Raw genomic sequence first — 15,766 nt, 5'->3', positions numbered from 1 at the left:
TTAGGACTCATCAGTCAGTCACAACCGAAAAACCTATAGCCTTCTATACATACTTTTTTAGCTTATATAGTTAAGTAGTTTTCAATACAAAACAAATTATATTAAGAAACTAAGTATATAAGTTTTTTTAAGTATATATAGTTTATAGTTACAAAATACTAAACTTTTAAAAAAATTGTTATTTAAATGTTATTTAGTTATGTTTTAGTTTTGCTATTTAATTCTTATATCCAACAATAAGTTCCAATAAAATTATATCAATATAAACTCACTCGTAAATATGTTCAATAAAATATATACTTCGTAAGTAGAAGAAAAATGATTTATTTAAAAAACAAACAATGCTTAGGCAAACATGATGATAAAATTGGATCATTTCTAATCCTAACTTAGTCAAAAAGGAGCCTAACAGGGGACTTGAACACCTGACCGTTGGATTAAAAATTCAACGCTCTACCGACTGAGCTAGCCAGGCTCACGTCGGTAAATGAAATTGTTGTGTTTATAAATAAAACTGTTTTACATTGTGACGTAATAAATCAAATTTTGTGACGTATTTATTACAACTAATGTTGCAAAATAGAAAAAAACTTTTCAAATTTTTCTTTTAGTATTTAGGCTGTTATAAATTACTGGTAATACAACATTGTTAGTAATCTTTAGATTAAGGATTGTAGTAGTACTACTACTATTACCTTTTAATAATAGTACTTTTTTTGTAAGTATTCAGTTGATAAAGTGTTTAAACTTTGAAAAATTTAATTAAGCTTTTAGTGCTCATAAACTTGGCTTATACTGAGTTCAAAAAAATCAAAAATAAAAAAAATTGTTTCAAAACTAAGTTCTGCTAAACTAAGCTTCAAACAATTATTTAAATACAAACATAACAGACATACTGCTAGAAGGCACGGGTTAGTATTTTTTAATTCAATTAACTTTAAAGTTAGTTTTTATTTCTAATTGAAAGTTGTCGTATTGTTGCATGAGTAATATAAAAATGTTAGTTCACGAAAGTTTCAAAAAGGCTTCAAATAATATAGAAAAAACTGAAAGCACTAGCACAGAAAAATCACTTTGCAATTGCAGAAACAAAAACCTATGCCCACTCAAAAACAAATGCCTCAATAAAAACGTAATTTATAAAGCTACGGTTACCACAAAATATTAAATACAGCAACACGTAGGAAGCACTGGGGGGCTTTTAAAACAAGGTGGTATAGCCATATTAGAAACTTTAAAGTCCACAAGGAAAGCGGTGAACTGTCGAAATATATTTGAAAGTTTAAAAACAAAAATACTGATTACATTATTAACTGTAAAATTTTACATCACATCGGAGAAATAAGGAATCCGCAGAGAATCTGATGACTTGTACTGATGAGATGATGGAAATAGCGAACGCTTATGGGGGAACTTGATTAAATGAAGGGCACGAGTTAATACGTTCATGTTTTCATTTTAAAGTGCTTTATTTTTAAACTTAAGAAAATTTGATAAATACTTCACTATTTTCTATGTAGTGTAGCTTTCAAGTTTAAACGAGCGTAGAAAATTGCACGAAGACACTTTTGCACGTGAAGATAAAATTGCACGTAATAAACTTGCACTAAGACACTTTTGAACGAAGGGTCACTTTTGCACGAAGAAATTTTTGCACGGATTGAATTTTTTTTTTTTGAATTTAAATTATTTTACTATCCTTTTTGTTATTATATCAAATTATCTTATAGTTTTCTTTTGTTTTATTTTAATCTCGTGCAAAAATGACCCTACGTCCAAAATTGACCCTTGGTGCAAAAGTATCTTCGTGCAGTTTTGTGCCCTCGTGCAATTTTGTCTTCGTGTAATTTTGACCTATTCCCCACTATTTCAACTTGTACAAGCAAATATTAAAACCAACAAAAGTAACTAATTTAAAAACTTCAAATTAATAGAGCTATAAGATTTTATATGCCTAAGTAATAATTACGTCACAATACAACAATTGAATTGTAAACAGTAAAAGCAGTATTTAACCTAGTGTTTTATTTACAAGAGTTGTTTTTTCTTGTTGTTCACAAATTTTACAAGCATGCTAATTGTAAGTTTGTTTTTTTGTCTATGTTTTAAAATTATATTATTATTAAGTAGCTTACATTTTACTAACCTTAACATAAACTAACCTGGCGATATACTGATTTTCCGATGTTGACAACTAGTTTTCGATACTTATACTATGTTTGAATAAGTAACCATATAGCATCTGAAAAATTTAACTGTGAACATAATGTTAATATTACAATCATTAATTTAAACAAATTTAAATTTAAACAAACAGATTAAAACAAATAAGCTTAAGATTTGAAAAGAAAGTTTTTTTTTTCTGTTTTAGTTAAAAGTATTTGGCTTACGCTGAGTTATATTTTGAGCGAACGTTCAAATTTTATAATTACATCAAAAGAGCCTTAAGTTCTAAGGTATAAATTGAATTTTAAAGTATTATTTTACTTTTCTTAAAAAAGTAAGAAACTCAAAAATCGTATGTTGTACATAGAATATATCAGTATTATATAAAACATGAACCAAAGATAAGTTGGTGTAGTAAACAATTTGAATTATACATTCTTGGAAGTCACTAAAAACAACATCACTATAAACCACAATGTTTTATATACGTACAAAATATAGTCTACATGAGTGGCCGGTTAGCTCAGTTGGTTAGAGCGTCGTGCTAATATCGCGTTTCGATCCCCGTACTGGCCATATATTTTTTTATCAAATGAATTAATTATTATGATTAATTGTTATTTTTAATCGTCATTAAACTATTTATTTAGTAAACAATTTTAGCTGCTTTAATTTTTTTTTGCTTGAATTTTTCTTAATCATAAATTATTAATTTATTTTTTGTGTTATTCACTCTAGCTATAAAATATTACAGTTTTTATAATTTCACTATATATCATATGAATTGAACGTTACAAAAACAATTCTAAAAATAAAAAATGTTAGAAAAATGTGAAGTTCTAAATAAACAAGCAACTTCTTTTTGACTATAAAAGTTTTATTGGATTAAAATTAAAATCTTAGTATTAAAATTAATTAAAATCTTGCAAAAGTGTCTTCGTGCATATTTGACCCGTTCACATACTTGTTAGCTATATACAAAGCTTCAAGAAATAAGTTGGTTATGTTTATAAATATATTAGGAAAATAAAGTTATAAAGAATATGACACTACCAATAAAACTTATCAATATAAAAGTATATAAAAAAGAAAAACAATTCATATACTAAACTTCATGACTAAAATTTAATACCGTTATTTATGCATAATAATGTATCTATAAAATATATTTTAATTAGTAGACCAGTATGTGTGAATAAAAATGAATTTTATTTTTAGGAAACTATATAACAACTACTTACATAAATTTAAAAAAAGTATAAGTTTAACGTAACTTCAAAAGCATTATTTATAAATAAATTGATAACAATTGTTAAGTGGTAATACACAATAAAAGAAATCAATGAGAGTTTGAATTAAAATTTATCAAATAAGTAGCTGTAACAAGACTTTACTGCAAGCGCCCGGCTAGCTCGGTCGGTAGAGCGTTGCACTCCTAACCCAACGGTCGTGGGTTACAGCCCCACGTTGGGCGTGGTTTCTTTTGGTTTTTTGGTGAATGAACTATCTTTTGATAATAACATTGTTTTATTACAGCTGATTTTGTGTTTTTTATTATTTTTTTTAATATCAAACAGAATCTAAAACAACATATTGTTTAAGCAGGGTCAACAGAACAATATTTATGAATGTATATTAAAAAGAAAATAGGTACAATTTATGACCTGTTTTTTAACGATATTTTCTAGTAAATATAACTACTAGTTAACTTTAAATGGTAGTACATAATTATGTAGGTGAGTTTGACTTTTGATTTTTGACTTGACTACTAAACCATGAAAAAAATATAGTTATGTAAAAATTAAAAACAAGAGTATTAGTACATTCCAACAAATAACTAGCTACTCGAATTTTTTTTTTCAATATCTTGTATCTAGTCATGAAAATAAATACTGAATTATTTGCTTACTACTTGATTCAAACTTTATAATTTCAAAATAAAGTACAGTTAAAAATTGTATATTTACATCTGTAGTCATTCTACTATTTTTATTAAAGTTTCATAAAGCTTGCTAAAATTAGTTTGAAATTATTCATTTCTATTTAAAACATTTACATCATTCCATTCTTACATGCAAAATATTTCACTACTGCACCAAAAATACAAAAGTGCGTGGACCAGGAGTCGAACCCGGAACTAGTCCTTGGAAGGCACCAATGCTAACCGTTACACCATCGAAAAATTACTGTATATAAACCCAAATATCAAGGCAAGTAAATCTGTAGCTCACTGGAATGCTAGCATATGTTAGTTCAAGCGTTATTTTTTTTGCCGTTAGCTCGACAGAATGTGCTATAATATTTCGCTGCAAATTTCAAACGTGTTTTTGTTCGATAGCTTTGACGCTCGTTGAAAATAATCACGTGGTTTAGTAAACTGCAAACTTATAGAGACGTTTTGCTTGTCGGTCGTTGAATTTTAATTTACGTTGTTCGTTAGCTATTGTTTAAAACTAATTAGTGAATTTCTTGACGTCATATTTAAGTTTTAGCTACTATGGTTTTTAAAAAAATTGTTTATAATATAGAACTAACGATGAATGGTGTTAATAGTCTAATCAAAAATTAAATATTTTCCTACAGCTTTCTTTAGGTGAAAAAGAATACCTTAATAGCTTACGCTATCAAGAATAATTATTATATACTACATTTCAGATGAATCATAAACAAATACTTGTTGAATTTTTTTTTCAAATATAAATACCAAATTCTCATTAGCTACAAAAGTTACTAATTTCATTAAGTTATGTTAATTTTAAAGCTATGGCTTAAATTTTCTTAATTTAGTAAAGTATAAATAAAATTCTCATTCTCATAGCCACTATTTAATTTATAATCTAATAAAATAGCTTTGTATGAATTAAATGATAACTAAAGATTAATCGTACTTATGAAAGGACTCTATCAACTATTTTTTATTATACAATTTCAACTACCATAACCTTACGATTTTTAATGGGATCAGAAGATTAAACTAGGCTAAATATTTTTATCCAAGTATAGTCTTGAGCAATTTGTAGAATAGTTTACTGAACGACAAAAATAAAATACCAAAAGTGTTTGGTCCTAGGACCTGGTGCACGAAAAAACGTTTCTGTTATCGAGTCGTACACTACAAATAGAATACAATTAAGGACCTTTCCAAATAAATACATTTAATAAGAAAGAAATAGTTCCCTGGTTTTATTGGTCATCATCGTGCTTACACAAACGTAAAAAAAGGATATACCTATTAATGTTTTATTCACAAATTTTACTTACTGCTTATGGTATGTTTGAATGCAAACATTTTAATTGTCTAAATTGACACGTCTAAAAACATTATTAATTTTTAGTTTTGTTTTTTTAACAACCGGCTTCTAAAATGTTTGACAAAGTTAGATATCAAAGTGAAAACTTGGTTTTAACAAAATTTAAGTAAATTTTGATATTTTTACAAAATTTCTCAACTTTTTTATACTAAGTTTAAGTAGTTGCAACTGTAAATTTGTTTCAGTTTTCAACCAAATAATGTCTGTTATTATTTAAATAAACGAAAATAAAATGGTAAATTAGTTTTATAAATAAATAAGCTAGTTTTAAATTGTGATATACAAATTTTGGTTAGTGTTACTATCAAAATTTTCTAGTTTGTACATGAATTGTTTTACTATAATAAAGATGAAATAACATTTTTAAAATAAATATTCTATTTAAAAATGGTTATAATTTAAAAATGAACAAAAACTAAATATTTAGCCGCTAATAAAATAGTTAAAAAAAAGTAAATACTAAAATGCACTAATATTCAAGTCGCATAAAATCAACGCTAAATGAACACTTGATTGTTTATATCATCACAACAGTTGCTACTTTTGATAAGCAAATGCAGATAAGCTGCATTTGATAACCACTTGGTTTATATACTATAAATTTTAAGTTGAAACAAGCATTGTTGGTTCAGTTGTAGAATTCTCGCCTGCCACGCGGGAGGCCCGGGTTCGACCCCGGACAATGCACTTTTGCTTATTTGATTGAATATTGTCTTAATTTAGTTTGTTTTATTTTTTCTTATCACATCCGAGAGACTGAATTATTTAAAAAAGATTTTTTTTAAATTTCTTTTCAACAAAAAAAGGAAAATTTTATAATTTACTTTTTTAAATTTTTTAACGAGTTTCCCCTAAAAACTTAAAATTTATTATTTTGGTTTTTTATTGAAGATAACGAGTTGTTTTATACAACAATAATAACCAGTATAACAGTTTTGTTTATTTTTCATTACTTACAGCTTAATTTTTCAAACTATAAACCAGAGAACAAATTATAATTGTATGCTTTTTGAGCTCGTACTTTAAACACAGCCAAAAAAGTGCAAATTTATCTAAATTATTGTCCTTCATACTAAAGATAAATCTAAATTACTAGTTATTTAATATATAAACCAGAGTCTCTGTAGTCTATTAAGTTTTTAAATGACTTTTGATTTGGTTTAGAAATTATTGAAAATCATGATTTTAGTTTTTCTTCCTGGTCTTATTATATCACCTCTAATTGTAAACTATGCCATAAATACTTTTCTATGATAACTTTATATAAACTAAAATGTGATCCTAGTTTAAGTGTTTTTGAATCTAAATAAATCACAGTTTCACTGTTTTTTATTTTCTTTTAACAACTAAAACTTAGTCCGGCTTTTTTGAAATAATTTTTATTAATGTTTCAACTGTGTTGTACATGATTAAGAAAATCATGTTTTGTTTAATGCATTTGAATAACTTGCTTGGTGTGTTTATTAACTTTGTACTAATTCGTATTAGTTTTTATATATTTTAACCAAACATGTTTAAAACTAAACTTCTTAACACTTATTTAAAGGAACAAGTATTTCTTAAGAATAAGTTGCACTTTCTACACAAACTTTTTACTTAATCAAAAAGTTCGAACTTAAGCGGCAGAATTTTTACATTTAAAATTAAGTATCAAGGTTATTTGTTATTCTTAGCATTGCCTTTTTGTTTTTGTAATCATAAAACAATGATAGATCAATCGGCTTTTGTTGGTTACCATTAATATATAAATGGTGCAAGTTTCAATATTAACAATAGAACTAACTTAAAAGTATAACAATTATTTCAATAAAGTCTTCTAGATATTTGTTTTTTGATAATAAAAGATGACAACAATTAAATGAATTATTTTTATAATACTGCCTTTAAATATTTCATTAATAATTTTTAACAGTAATGTAAGTTTTATCACTAAAAATTTATTTCGTTAAAGAAAAAACTAATATAAAACAAGGAGTTTGCCTGTTTTGAAAAAAAAAATTTAAACTACTAATTATTATTGTGTTTAAATATTTGATGTTTTGTATATTTATCTAGAAATTTAGTTGTTAACAAACTATTTAAATTATAACATGTTTTTTTAGTAAAATACTTCTTTATAAAATGATATTTCAAGAAATAGTTAAACTTGTTCATTTAAAAAATAAAAAATGTCAAATAAAACATTATTTATATTAATCACGAAAAACATAAAGTTTGATGAAACTAAAATAGTCCTTCGAGCCGGAGTCGAACCAGCGACCTATGGATTTCTAACAACTGGCTACAGTCCACCGCTCTACCAACTGAGCTATCGAAGGCGCTGGAATAATGCACAAATTTGTGTTTATAAACGTTAGTGTTTGAAGCACTTGTGCACTTAACAGTTGATTTTGTTTATTAAGTACATCAACACGGCATATTTTAACATAAGTATGCTTCTAAAGTTGAAAATTTTTTGATTGCTTTTATCAACTCACTAGTATGGCCTTATGCGCTTTTACTGTTAAGTTAAAATATGCGTACCAATTGAAGTCTTTAAAGCTTAAAAATTTCTAAATACCAATTTACAAACAATATTTTGTAAGTAGACTTTTATAATAGTTTTTAATGCGTACCAACTGAGCTGACGAAGGTTGTTATAGTAACCATGATTGTTTTTTCTATATACTTAAATAATAAATGCATACCTTTACAATTTTTTTTAAAGAAGCTTGTAAACACCGAGAATAATATAAAACTAAATTAGCTTGTTTACATCTGGTTTAAATTGTAATTGTAACCTATCATAGTTCTTAAATCTAAGTTTTTGCACAATTTTATTTGTAAACAGATAAATATGTTTTATATGCTTTTATAACTAAACAAAAATTAAATAAAAATTTTAAAATTGTAAAATAAATATTTTATAGATACATTCTAAACTTATGTAAAACAAGTATTACTTTTAACTTAGATTAAAAATATCAAATTTAATAAAAGCTACCATAAAATGTAGGAAATAGTGTTTACAATAAAATTGAAATTGTTTACACTTTTGAAATTTTTTTATAAAAAATGAACTAATAAATGTTTATAAGTTAATAAATAAATGTTGCAGTGTTAAAATTTACATAAATTACAATTAACAAGTCATATTTTTAAACGGTTTAAAAAAATTTAAATTTAAATAAAACAGTAACTGACTTTATAAACAAAAAGTAAAGTAAGATTTATTTTCGTAATAAACAAATACAAATAAAACTATATAAATGTATCAAAGTATTAGTAAATAAATTTACACTAAACCTTCAAAGTATAATACGACTTTTTGGAATTAATTTCAAAGAAAAATACGGAGATGGGTTTGAACCCACGCGTGCAGATCACAAACTGTTATGACGTATTACAGAGTAGTTTTTTTTAAAGAATTCCACACAATGAAAACTAGAAATTTTAAAATACAATTTAAATTATAAACATACTCTAAAGAGTTAGTATGTCACAAACGCATATGTCACAACAGTTTTGTGACGTAATAATGGAAACGTTAATTAATGCATTATAAACGCTACGAATCGCTTGTAATCACATGGGGGTCTGGCTCAGATTGTAGAGCGCTCGCTTAGCATGCGAGAGGTACCAGAACTATGCCCGGCTCCTACACATTTAAATAATAATTACAATATATACTTTTATCTTATTTGATTTTTTTTAACAATTTAGCTAAAATAAATGAGAGCACAACACTCTTTATTATTTTACTTGTTTATTTTTTTTGTTTAATATGTAAAAAATACTAATCATTAGTAATAAAACAAGACCTTACTTTTAATACACAGCTTATTGCAGATCTTAATAGAAAAAAATCAGCTCATTGTTTTAATTATACATAACTTTTAAGAACTTATATTTGTCTGAACAAGTTTAATAAAGTTTTTAATAACTTATAATTACTTAATTCATTTTTAATTTTGCAAAGTCAAACATGATTTAGTTAATAAAAAATGATTTAGTAAAATTAAATATGATTTAAGATATTCAAAGTGTAATAAAAACCAAAAGGTTTTTTCGTACACTAGGTCCTTTGATTAAATATTTTTGAGCGCTTTTTTTACCGTTCCATAAACTATATAGTAAAATCAAACATGACTTAATTTAGTCCAGCATGATTTGGTAAAATTAAAGGGATTTAATTGAGTCATACATGATACCTCGATAGCTCAGTCGGGAGAGCGTCAGACTGACGATATGAAGGTCCCTGGTTCAATCCCGGGTCGAGGCATGCCTTTTCCCTACTTAAAATGTACTTATCTTTTGTTCATGTTAAAATCACTTTACTTTATATAGTGATTTATTTAACATAGTTGTTTTGTTTCTTAACGTATATATTTTTTCAACGTTATGTAGTTGTGCTTTTTTATGATTTATGTTACAATGGTTGTGCTTTATGCATTACAATCCCCAAGGTCTGAGTTAGGAGATTACTTTTACTAATTAAATATAAATTAAATGCTAAATATAAGGAGTTGTAAACTTTTTAATACTATATATCTTATTTAAGTTAGAGTCCAGAACACCTTAGTAACAACTATCTTAAAAACTAAGTATGTATAAGTATCAGAGTGATTAGTTATTATGTACTGCTAAATATATATAATACAAGTAAAAACTGTGCTAACAAAGTTTATTCTAAGAAAAGCAATCAAATAAACTCACTAAAGAAGCAACTGAACAACATAAGAGTAACAAGAAAACAATAATACTCTCTGGTGCTAATGTGTGTGGTAAGAATATAGGCAAAAAATAACAAAAATAATTTTTTGTAGCATAAGTTACTTAAGTAAGTTTTAGTTATTTGTAAATTACATTTGTTTATTTTATCAAGTTAAGTTTTACTAAGTTTGAAATATGTTCACCGTTAACTGTAAGTTTTAAGAGACTGAAATAAAATTTAAAAGTTGTTGAGTTAGAATTTAAAATGTTTAAGCGACTTTAAAAGTAGAAAAAGCTTAAATATTATAAAACTTTTTCTAAATGTAGTTTGAACAGATAAAAAAAAAGCTTTATGATAATCTTTTCGAATAATCACTCAGTTTATAAACAGAAAGGTTGTAAATATTTTATTAAAAGTAAGAGGGACTTAACATTTATTTTCTTGAAAAGTATAAAGTAAAGTGTATAAGTATTTATACAAATAAACTGCAATGCGCTTTAGTAAGACTTTAAAACATATATGTATACATATATTGTTAGGAATGATTTTTTTAATTTTTTAAACGAAAAATTTTGTCAAAACTTTTTATAAGTTTATGTTTCAATAGTTTACAAAACTAAACTAAGTTAAGTTAACAACATATAATAAATAACTTACTGTTTATAAAAAAGAACATTTTGATTGCTATGAGTACTTAAAATTTTTAAAAACTTAACATACAAATAGTTTGAAATATAAAGATATAGCACAAAAGTTTCAAGTAATAAAGCTCACAGAAGTTTAAGTTACATAAACGTGCTTTAATTGGCACGTCATAACGCTTACGTATACATATATAAATGCAAAATATTTCTGTTGCACCATAGTCCTACATGGTCTAGTGGTTAGGATTCCTGGCTTTCACCCAGGCGGCCCGGGTTCGATTCCCGGTGTAGGAACCTTTTATTTGAATAGAAAATTAGAAGTTAGTTTTTAAGCTGTGTAACAAATTTCGTTTATAAATTACACAAATCTATGAACACCTTTATGTAACTTTTTGTACTTAAAATACATGAAATTAAATAAATTAAGAAATTAATAAGTTGGATTAAACGTTAGCTTTAATCACATTTTAAATAAAATAGGTTCTTTAAAAAAAATCTATTCAAGTTTTACATATATACATCATAAAATAAACTTAATTAAACTAATTAGTAAGTAAGCATTCTTGAAAAAAATATATAGTGCTAAAGAAGTGTTATGTTCGATACTTTAGATGTTTAAGTTCTTATAAAGTTAAATTATAATTCAATAAACCTAAAACGTATACAAAAGAGTGATTGTTTTTATTTAGTATTGTAAACTACATTAACGTTACTACCTTTTAAAATGTTATTCATTCATTGTTGTAAAATAAAAAAATTCGAAAAATTATTTCAAATATAGTGTTTAAATAACAGAAACTAAATAAAAGTTAACTTTTTTTTGTTAAATATTGATTTTTTAGTGAAAGGAAAAAGTTTTAAAGTGTTTTAGTAAGAGTTTGTCGTAAAGGTTTAAAAACTATTGCAAAAGGATTATTCAGCTACAAAAAAATAAGTCGAATTCAATCAGTTGTTAACAGTTTTGCTTTAGGCAACGCTGACAAACTGTTTATATTTGTTCTGTATTTTTATGGATGCGAGGGGATATAGCTCAGTGGTAGAGCAATCGACTGCAGATCGATAGGCCCTTGGTTCAAATCCGAGTGTCCCCTCCTCTTCAACTAAAACAAAATAATAATTTTGATGTCGAATAGTTAAGCTTGATGACTAATAGTTTTGCTTCATTCTTAATTTTTTTTATGATGTTGAATAATTTTGCTTGATGCTTAATAGTTTTGGTTGATAATTAACAGTTTATGCTTTACGCAAGAAAACTTTGCTTGATGTTGAACAGTTAGGCGCTGTGTCTATACGACTATAAATTAGTAATATATTAATCAACAGCCGTACAACATTTGCATTAGGCTTACAGAAAAGCCTCTAGACTGTAATATTAAGATCTTTTAAAGTGTTTGTATTTTAACATATTAAGTAATTTTTTTCGATTAACTATTCATTTCTTCTAGTATTTAAACTTTTATGTTATGCTTTTAATACTCCGAGTATGTTATAGTATGTACTCCGAAGTTATCTAAAACTTTTAAAGATAATTAAGTTATTACAAAAATAAAATAAAAGACCTTTCTGATTGCTTAACTAGTCAAAAAAAAAAAACGTAAACAAGGTTTTGATTTATTTTCAAAAAAATAAGTGTTAAAAAATAAAACTGAAACCAATTGCTTTAGTGTATGCAACTTTAGTAATATTGTAATAGTAGTGCTACAATGGTTAACTCAAAGGTTACAAAAAGTGTTGTAATATCAGTAATTTATATTACCTTACAAGAATAATTTAAAAAGTATTTTCTACTGTTGCAACTTTAGGTTCAATAACTACGTCAGAAAGTTTGAATAGTTACGTCACAAAGAAGAAAAAGGAGGTACAGGGACACAAAAACGTACTTTTACACACTGGATCGGGACGAAATTTAAATGAAAAAAAAAACTGTAATTTTTTTTCAATATAAACATGTAAGAAGACATTAGGCTATACTTTATTTAAAACTTGCGTTTATGTGTAAGAAAACAAAAACAAAATAAAACTTATAGCTTAAAGTTATCAACTTCGGAAAATTATTATATCGCCAGGTTAGTTTATGTTAAGGTTAGAAAAATGTAAGCTACTTAATAATAATATAATTTTAAAACATAAACAAAAAATATACTTACAATTAGCATGCTTATAAGATTCGTGAACAACAAGAAAAAACAACTCTTGTAACTAAAACACTAGGTTAATTACTGCTTTTAGTGTTTAAAATTCAATTATTGTATTGTGACGTAATTATAACTTAGGCATATAAAATCTTATAGCTCTATTTATTATAAATTTTGAAATTAGTTACTTTTGTTGGTTTTAATATTTGCTTGAAATAGTGGGGAACAGGTCAAAATTACACGAAGACAAAATTGCACGAGGGCACAAAACTGCACGAAGATACTTTTACACCAAGGGTCAGTTTTGGACGTAGGGTCATTTTTGCACGAGAGTTAAATAAAGCAAAAGAAAACTATAAGATAAATTAACATAATACCAAAAAAAAAATTAATGCATAAAGTAATACTTATTTTATATGTATAAGTATATAATTTAAAATATATATTATATTATAAATATAATATATTATAAATTATATATTTGTAAGTATATAAGTACTTATACATAAATGTATAAGTAATAGCAAAAATTAAAATAAAAAAACAACTAATAAATGTTGTTATAAAAATAAAAAAATAATAAAACAAAATAAATTAAGTAAAATAAAATAATAATAAAAAAAAAATCATTTTAATACAAAAAAAAAAAATTCAACCCGTGCAAAAATTTCTTCTTGCAAAAGTGACCCTTCGTTCAAAAGTGTCTTTTTGCAAGTTTATTACGTGCAATTTTATCCTCTCGTGCAAAAGTGTCTTCGTGCAAAAATATCATCGTGCAATTTTGTGCCCTCGTGCAATTTTGTACGCTCGTGCAAACTTTAACGCTACACTAAATAGAAAATACTGATGTATATATCAAATTTTCTTAAGGTTAGAAATAAAGCATTTTAAAATGAAAACATGAACGTATTAACTCGTTTCCTTTATTTAAAGAAGTTCTCCCGTCAGCATTCGCTATATTCATCTTCTCATCATTACTCATGCAACAATACGACAACTTGCAATTATAAATAAAAACTAACTTTAAAGGTTATTGAATTAAAAAATATTAACGCGTTCTTACTCGCAGTATGTCTGTGATGTTCCTATTAAAAATAATTGTTTGAAGCATAGTTTATCAGAACTTAGTCTTGAAACATATTTTTGAATTTTTGATTTGTTTGAACTCAGTATAAGCCAAGTTTATCAGCACTGAAAGCTTAATTAAATATTTCAAAGTTTAAACACTTTATCAACTGAAAAATTATTAAAAAAAAACATGAAAAAACATTTTTAAATTCTTTTAACAAAACAGAACATAAAATTAAGAAAAAAAAGTTTGTTCTCACGTAATGAAAACAAATAAGATAAATTATTACAAATAAATTCAGCGAAATATAGTAAAAAACATTAATACCTGATTAATAAATGCTAGTTGTAATGAAATACTTTGAATTTTGTACTTTATTTATGATCATTAAAGTATTATACTCGACTAAGGTTTATGTTTAAAGTTTTTTGAATAAAATTTATTGACAGCCAGTGGTAAACAAAAACTTAAAGAACAATTTTTCAAATGTATATCAATTATTTCTATAAAATTTTAATAAATTTTATTCTGTTGTTTTTGTAAAAACGTAGTACTGTAGTCTGTAAGTATATAAAATGTTACTGATTTTAATTGTTTTAAATAACCACAAAACACACGTATATTAAGAAAAAGTTGAAGAAATTACGTTTTATAGTTGCAAAGTTTGAAAAGTGTTTATTACGTTTCTTTCTTTAAGTATTTGTTGATATTAAATCATTGTTAATAAAATACATACCGACATAATCCATGAAATTAATTTCATATGCTCGAGTTGTAACTTACTTTCACAAGCGTCGATGGTGTAACGGTTAGCATCAGTGCTTTCTAGTCACTCCATAACAACTTCCGGTTGATTCACCATTTACCAATAAAACTTTGGAAAAATACAAAAACTATTTTCTATTCTCTAAAATTTTAGAACATTTAGACTACAACAACTGTATAGTGATAGAGGACCTGAAGGCTCATCATATAAACTAAGTATTACCATAAAAAGCCAACCTTGCTAATACATTCTAAATAGGACCTCTATGTGATATTTACCTAAGTACTGTTCAATAAGTTTTACAATTTATTACACATTATAATATAAACAAAGTAAACACACACTATAAAGAATACATAACATAATAGTCGATTAAATAATACTCAGCTTAAATAAGAATTACAGGTGGCTTTGGTTGGCTCACCATTCTACCAAAAGCAACGTTTATTCAAAGTTATCATATTTAAGCATTGAGAAATTATTCTTTTTTTTTGCAATCTCTTCTCTTATACAATTAAGAAAGCAGTGAAGCATGCATTACTGCTACACTCGCTTAACCTGTTTTTTTTTAAAGTTAAAATTTGTTTCTTAGATTTTAAAATTAAAACATAATTTATGAAGTTTAGTTCATATTAGGTTCTTTCCCCCTCCTAAAAAAACTAAAAAATCATTTCACCAGTTAAGTTATTTTTATATTGCTATTTAAAACAATAAAAACTTTATAGAAAGTATCAAAAGACTTGAAAAAATACTTATATACATAACATAAGTGCACATGCAAAGTTATAAGTGAATTATATTTTAAAACTTTTTACAACAACTAAAACACTTAATATGTTTGTGTTAGTTCAAATTTTTATAAAGTCAGTCTACTGAAGTACACTTCTTTTCCTATCATCTTGTTGAAAAACTAACGTCTAATGTCCATATAACTTTTGTGTTTGTTAAAAATAGGAAGGTAGTTGTCGCCGACTGAATGAGT

At 25.6% G+C, this 15,766-nt stretch overlaps 4 non-coding genes across 4 annotated transcripts; 3 read left to right on the top strand and 1 right to left on the bottom strand.

The window, feature by feature from the left end:
• Positions 1-7,709: 7,709 nt before the first annotated feature.
• On the bottom strand, positions 7,710-7,795 carry Trnay-gua (transfer RNA tyrosine (anticodon GUA)). The gene is given in 2 exon segments: positions 7,710-7,745; positions 7,759-7,795. It is a non-coding gene; the product is annotated as a tRNA-Tyr (tRNA).
• Positions 7,796-9,665: 1,870 nt separating this feature from the next.
• Trnav-gac (transfer RNA valine (anticodon GAC)) lies at positions 9,666-9,738 on the top strand. Its single transcript has one exon. It is a non-coding gene; the product is annotated as a tRNA-Val (tRNA).
• A 1,298-nt stretch (positions 9,739-11,036) lies between these two features.
• On the top strand, positions 11,037-11,108 carry Trnae-uuc (transfer RNA glutamic acid (anticodon UUC)). The gene has a single exon. It is a non-coding gene; the product is annotated as a tRNA-Glu (tRNA).
• Positions 11,109-11,833: 725 nt separating this feature from the next.
• On the top strand, positions 11,834-11,905 carry Trnac-gca (transfer RNA cysteine (anticodon GCA)). Its single transcript has one exon. It is a non-coding gene; the product is annotated as a tRNA-Cys (tRNA).
• Positions 11,906-15,766: the final 3,861 nt, after the last annotated feature.

Source organism: Thalia democratica, unplaced genomic scaffold (assembly GCF_965202585.1).
Source record: "Thalia democratica unplaced genomic scaffold, ktThaDemo2.hap1.1 HAP1_SCAFFOLD_441, whole genome shotgun sequence".
In the NCBI taxonomy this organism is placed as follows: domain Eukaryota; kingdom Metazoa; phylum Chordata; class Thaliacea; order Salpida; family Salpidae; genus Thalia; species Thalia democratica.
Note: the sequence above shows the minus strand (reverse complement) of the source record. Positions and strands in the feature narration are given on the sequence as shown.